The 6,840-nt window shown below is 37.3% G+C and overlaps 1 pseudogene; it reads right to left on the bottom strand.

Moving 5' to 3' along the window:
• Positions 1-5,209: 5,209 nt before the first annotated feature.
• Positions 5,210-5,328, bottom strand: LOC118614688 (annotated as a pseudogene).
• Between the last annotated feature and the right edge of the window lie 1,512 nt (positions 5,329-6,840).

The raw sequence follows: 6,840 nt of genomic DNA, 5'->3' as shown, positions 1-6,840 counted from the left end.
CTTTCAATATGCATCCACCAACTGCCAAGATGCTCTTCCTGATTTTACCAATTCTAAATTGGGGGGCTGATTTAAGTCTGCCCTTCCATATTCTGGATCTTTCTTATTCCCTGTTAAACTAATATATTCTATGTTATTAATAGGCATTGATAACTTCATGTTATCCCTCTCAGATGACATTTGCATTTTAACAAGAATTTTCAAGGCCTTGACTCAAAGGAGTGAGTAATGTGGTTATTTTAGGTATCCTGGCAGAGAGAAACAGTCCTTGAGCTGGGAGAGCTTTCCTAAACTCTAAATTTAAATCAAGCCAGCAGCTGCCTACACTGCTCACTCAGAATATGGTGTGGGGGTTGTATTGGTGATCAGGGAGTGATTTAAATCAATTAACCAATATTTTTGTCACTTGTTATATGCCAGAAACTGTATCAGGTACTGTGAGGAAGAATATAAAGATGAATAATCCTTGTTTCAAGAAATCTATAATTTAGTTGAATAGATCAACACGTAGAAGAAGAATAAAAGAATTATCCTCACTGCCGAAGTCAGAACAGATCTGAGAATATTGCCTGCTGGTCCGTATATGTGGTCTTCAGGGCCGTGTCAAACCAGGAGGAAAATTACCTAGAAAGCTGCTCATAAGATCATTTACCACAGAGCCAAAGCATGAGCAGTTGCTTAGAAATGGAGCTAGCTCTGCAGTCAGAACCACTGAAGGAGAAGATACTGCACTGAGTTATGCATCAGATGGAGTCTGGATGAAGCATTAACAGAGACTGAGAGCCTGGGGCAAGGACTGGAGTGCAGGGCAAGTGAAGGTGGGGGATCCATTAACCTAGTGGAGGAATTCTTTCACATGAATTATGGCATGCTTTGCTGGGGTGGGGATGGGTCTCAAAGGAATCAAACTGGGAAGAAACAATGTGATCCGTTTCTTCATTTGCAGAATGAGAAAGGTTAAAACACACGAGCTCTAGTAGACTATAAATCAATCATTCTAAGACCAGACAAAGGCAATAGTAAGTGACATTCAAATGAGACATTATGACCCATGTTTCCAATCAGAGTTCTTTCATTCATTTTCTGTGAAATCATTCAATTTCCTTGCACTATCACTTGAATATATTAAGAAAATGTAGATTCTGTAGTTTTTCAAAACTGAAGTGGTCTTCTTTACAAATTCTTATAAGGTAGGAGAAAGAAGAAAAAAAAAATTAGCTCGATAAAGATTCAAATAGTCTTTTTGATCTTTGGTCTGTTAGTTTTTATTCCTGGCCAATCAGTTTTGAGAGCACAGATCCCTGAAATTTGGTGCATGGGGTCCTTTTTACCCATCCTGGCTCCCAGGGCTTGTATGCAAATTGCTCTTAAAAAACATGCATAGCTTCCTGCCATGGGGCTCTGGGCTGGGGGCTGGGTAGCTGCTACTGTATCAGGAGATAAAATTGACTGAAATTAATTATAAGTTACTGTCTAAGCATCCCCTGAAAGTTGCGAACCTTTAGTAGACTCCAGAGTTCCAAAATATTACATCAGACAGATTTTGCCATTGCAATAGTTGTCTAGGTGAGGAAACTGACTCCTGATGTTTCTTACTCTGCTACATTCCCAGAATCCTCCATCTTCTAAGAATTACTAAAATTTGGAATTTATAAAAGGAAATGATTGGAATGCCCATAATGCTTGGAAGAACTGATTATTATAAGTGCACCATCAGTATTTACTTGAGTTGATAATGGCCTTCTATTGTTATGCTTCTTTATTTAATAAATATTTATTAATATACATAAAAATTACCATTAGGTTTTACTTTTGAAATTAAGAATGAATGGAGTAAATGGGCTGCCGTTAAAGAAAGTTTGAGATGCACCAATATAGCCCATAAATCAATGGCTGAAAAATGGGTTTGGAAAAGCTTTATGTGATTAGGATAGAAAGATAGTATAGAGATGTAAGCTGCTATCTGATTCACTCACCGCTTGGGAGAAGAATGAGCTGGCCGGGGCCGTGGTCCATAGGCTGAGAGATGGAATGAGGACTCCCAACTTAAATCTGTGGTGAATCCCAAGTCAGAGATATAAATAAAGTTGAAAATAACTGTGCAGAAGTTCTGAGATTCAAGGTGGGTGTAGGGGGATAGGGGGTTATAAGGCAAGCTTTGGAGGCAGCTAGGGTAGCCGGTGTTTGAAACCAGAGTCATGACTTCTGTGATCTTACATCCTCTGGGTAGCAGTCAGAAGATGTGACCAAGCTGGGTGCCGTGAATACATTAAGAGTAGAGTCAGATAGTATCACCCACTTAGATAGCCTCCTTCAAAATTGTCTGAGCTATCACATCCTCTTGCTCTGTCTCCGATGACTTTACTCAATTGTACTAAGAAAGTCAAGTTATTGCAATCAGGCTAGCTATAGAAAGGGCAGGTAGATCTCCTGATGTATTCTTTACCAACCTTATCATCTGACAGTTAGCTTACTGCTGACTCCTTGTTTTCTGTAATCTTGAGAGCTACCTTCACTGGGTAATCAGAAATCCTGAAGTACTCCCAAAGAGGAAGGAAGACCTTGGATATCAGTTGGTCAAATTTTGGGAGAAGCAAGACTCAAGAAGACCACTCCCTTGGTCCTGAGCGTCCATTTGTAACTACAGTTAACCTAGAAAGCCTGGGGGTTGGACAGCGTTCGCCTGGAAGCGCAGCTGCAGTCCCTGCACCCTTGATTTTGAATGTTATGCTGAGAGTGAGGCCACCTGTCCCTATATCTATATTTTTTTCTCAAAGAGCTGAGTGATTGCCTAGAACAGCTGTGGGTATTTGTGTTTTATTTTTACAAGCCCTAAGCAACTGAGTGAAAAGCAAAGCCAATTATGTTGTTGAGTCCTTTAATATGTATGAACAGAATAGCAGAAAACTGAGTTAGCCATGGCAAATACATGGTTTTCGTAGAGGAAGAAACACTGAATTTTACTGGGGAATCAGTGAACAAAAGAGGCAAAATGTTTGCTTTTTTTGTGGAAAGACTATTTTTGTTTTGTTTATGTTCATTTAGATAAACTATATTTACAAAAAATCTCTTTAAATCGTACAAACACTGAATTTATTAATACATGATGGCAGAGGAAGTGGGATGGAGTACACGCTATATACAAGTCTAGCAAAGATTTTTATGTGCAGTAATCCCTACAAATTTGTTTGCTCTTTGGGCTGTTTAAAGTGACTTTCCCTTTTTCTTTGAATTCTGTGGCTTTTAAATATTGCTGTAAAGTTCAACATCCACTTTGAAAACTTACTTGTAGCATCATAGCATTAAATCAAGAATTTAGATAGCAGGAGCCAGATTTCTGGCATTCATATCAAATGCCAGCAGGCTTTAGGCCTCTGGCTATCATCGGAGAGTCTTTACGTCAGTGTAAGTGAGAAGACAGTCTTATTTAGTATGTGTAGCATCTTAGTTGGAGCTACAAGTCTTTTGGATCCTTGGGTCCACCACTGCATTTTTTAATGGTGGTGGTGATTGTGGGTGGTGACACTTTGGGACATTAGGTGGAATTTCTAATCTTAATATGAAAACTCATAGAATCCTTCTACCTAAAAAAATTGTCACAAAATTTAGGGCATTTTGTTCTCTTTTACTTCTTTTTCATTCTTATTTCAAGGTGAATACAGTTTGTCTCAGTTATGCTTTTTCTTCCTTATTATGAAAATGCTAATTAATTATTATTTATAAAACTTTGGAAAATACAGAAAAACTAAAAATAAGAAAAATTCTATTCCAAGGGCAAGTGTTTTTAGTAGGTGTGTGTGTGTGCACGTGTGTATGTTTCATAATCAAGACCATATTGTATGCACAATTTTATATTCCTAAAAAAATCAACAGTCATATTTCCTCCAGTATTATTAAAAATTCTGTAAGCAATTCTTCCTCTTCCTCTTTTACTTCTCCTTCTCTCCCTTTCCACTCTCTTCTTTAGAAAGTACTTGTTGTCTTATTTTTTTCTTCTTTTATCATCAAAATTCCATTAAGGAATTACTGCCCAATACACAAAGCTGTAATTGTGTGAAATAATGGAGGTATTAACTAAACTCATTATAATAATCATTTCTTAATATGTATCAAATCATCACTTATACACCATAAACTTTTGCAGTAAAGCTGGAATAAATAAATAGATAAATAAAGTGATAGATATAGGTAGGTAGGTAGGTAGGTAGGTAGGTAAATAGATAGATAGGTAGATAATAGGAAGGCTGGAGAACTCTTCCTTAGAGTAGAAAATCAATTACTAAATATGGAAGAACCAATGATATTAGAAAGTCTCCATTTAGCAAAAATAATTAACATTAATGGATGCCACAACTACTGGGTGAAAGTGAGGCGAAGAATGAGATTTTACATAGTTAAATCGCCTCTCCACCAAATACTTACTGATCACAAAAGGGGAAAAACTTAGCTTTACACTTTCAGGGACCTAGAAAATACTGTCTTAACCATGTGAAAGTAACATCACTGGTAACAGGTAGAGGTGAAATAGACCACCTACCCAAAGTTGGTTCAGGTCTTAAGACTGATGGTCTTTCTCACACACACAAAAACTGAGGATAGGAAGAGGTTTATTACTCGAGTTTTGAGACTTTTCAGGGAAGAGTAGGGTAGACTCATAAGCATGTCTTGAGAGAGCAAGGGTGACTGGTTTGGGCTTTTATTTTATTTAAAGGATGGGGCTACTTGATGAGGATTCCCAGGCAGGGGCTCGGCCTTGTGTGGTTTTAACTTCTCACCTAGACTGAAGGAAGGATCACCTGGGGGTGTTCTTATTAGCTCACCCAGATGTGGGAAATAGAGAAGAATGACTTGAATGTTATCAGCAATCTAACATCAACATTCCATCAAAAATGGAATCTCATTCTTTATTACACGGACCAATTGATGCCACATCCCACCCAAAAAGTGCAATGAGAAGAATATGTCTGTGATATTCTAGCTAAAATTACATGACCTGGGTCTAATGTTGAGAAACATCGGACAAATTTACTGTGTAGAAAATAGTTAACACAGCAGGCCTTTCCTCAGAAAGCCCTGCTTGCAAGATTGGCCTTTGGTTGACCTCTGAGAACTTGGATTTCAAGAGTGTTCCCACCACACTGATAAGACTGGCTTATTGTGCCTAAACTGTACAAAGAATGTGTGTGTGTGTGTGTGTGTGTGTGTTTAAAGCCTATAGCATCTGGTCTTCCTAGGTGGTCTCCCATCCAAGTACTAACCAGGACCGACCCTACTTAGCTTCCAAGACCAGATAAGATCGGGTGTGTTCAGGGTGGCATGGCCGCAGACCAAAGAATGTGGTTGATGCTGAAATCCTGTTTTCCTTCTGGAAGTCTGAAATTTTGGTACCTGCTATGCAGAAGGTGCCTAATGTGACCAGCCTCCTATAAAAACCTTGGGCACAGAATCTCTAATAAGCTCTTCTGGTAGACAACATTTCATAAGTATTATTACAACTTATTGTTGGGGGAGTGAAGCATGTCCTGTGTGGCTCCTCTGGGAGAAGACTCTTGGAAGCTTGCATATGGTTTTCTCTGGACTTGGTTCATTTAGCCTTTTTCCTTTGCTGGTTTTGCTTAGTGTCCTTGGCTGTAATAAATCATAGCTGTAAGTACAACAATATGCTTAGCCCTATGATTTCTCCTAACAAATCACTGAAACTAGGAGTGACCTTGGGTGCCCCTGAAACATCCACATTGAAAGACATTCTATAAAATGATTATCTTATATTTTTAAAAAATGTCAGAGTAATGGAAGTCAAGAAAGTTATACCAACAGGAAACAGTGTGAGATCCTGGATTGGATCCCTCACTGAAAAGGATATTTTGGGAATACAGAAATAAATATATACAGTGGACTCGTATGTTCATAACTGGCCAAACTTGCATGGGGTCTCTGGATAATGGGTCTATAGGAGTTCAATCTTGCAATGTTTTGCTAAATTTATAACTGTTTCAAAAGAAAACATTTAAAAAATTCTGAAAGCATATTTTTAAAACTACATAATATTCTACTTAACAAATCTGCTATAGTTTCCTTAGCCTAGTGGTTCTCAATCTTGAACATGAGACTCACTTAGAAAGTTATAAAAATGTACATGCCAACATCTCACCCCCCACCCCCCAGAGATTTTGATTCAGTTGTTTTGAACGAGGCCAAAACATCATTCTTGTAAAAATAAAATTCCCCAAGTGATTGTAATATGGAACCAGGAATAAGAACTGCAAGGGTAGAAAAACTATGGTAGTAACCAATTCCTTGGTGTTGTCTATTTAGGTTGTTTCTATCTATAATATTTCAATAAGAATTTGTGCATAAAGCTTACCCCTTATTTTGTATTTTACTCTTATCAATCTCAGGTCAAAGGGTATGACTATTTTAAAGTCTCCTACTGATATTTTTTCAGTTTGTTTTAAAAAACAGATTATCCAATGTTTATTTAGCCTTTTTGTATGTAAATACATCATTTCAACATTTTAAACATCTTTGTTAACATGATATACAAAAGGTGTTATCTTGTTTTAATCTTTATTTCTTTGATTTCTTTAGAGGATGAAGTATTTCCAATTTTTGTTGCCCATTAGTATTTTCTCTTTTGGAAATAATCTTTATATCCTTTTATCTATTGGGGTAATAGTCTTTCTCTGATAATTTTTTATAAGTGCTTTATCACAGTTGTTACAGTGTGTCCCCAATTTGTGGTTTGCCTTTCAACTTTTGTTTTTTTACTCTATAAGAGAAAAGACATTTTCTTGGGAATCAGAAAACATGCTGCGGCAGCAAGAAGAATTGCCAAATTCA

Source organism: Rousettus aegyptiacus, unplaced genomic scaffold, assembly GCF_014176215.1.
Source record: "Rousettus aegyptiacus isolate mRouAeg1 unplaced genomic scaffold, mRouAeg1.p scaffold_m13_p_2, whole genome shotgun sequence".
NCBI classification, from domain to species: Eukaryota; Metazoa; Chordata; class Mammalia; order Chiroptera; family Pteropodidae; genus Rousettus; species Rousettus aegyptiacus.
The sequence above is the reverse complement of the archived record's forward strand: the minus strand, read 5'-3'. Positions and strand labels throughout refer to the sequence as shown.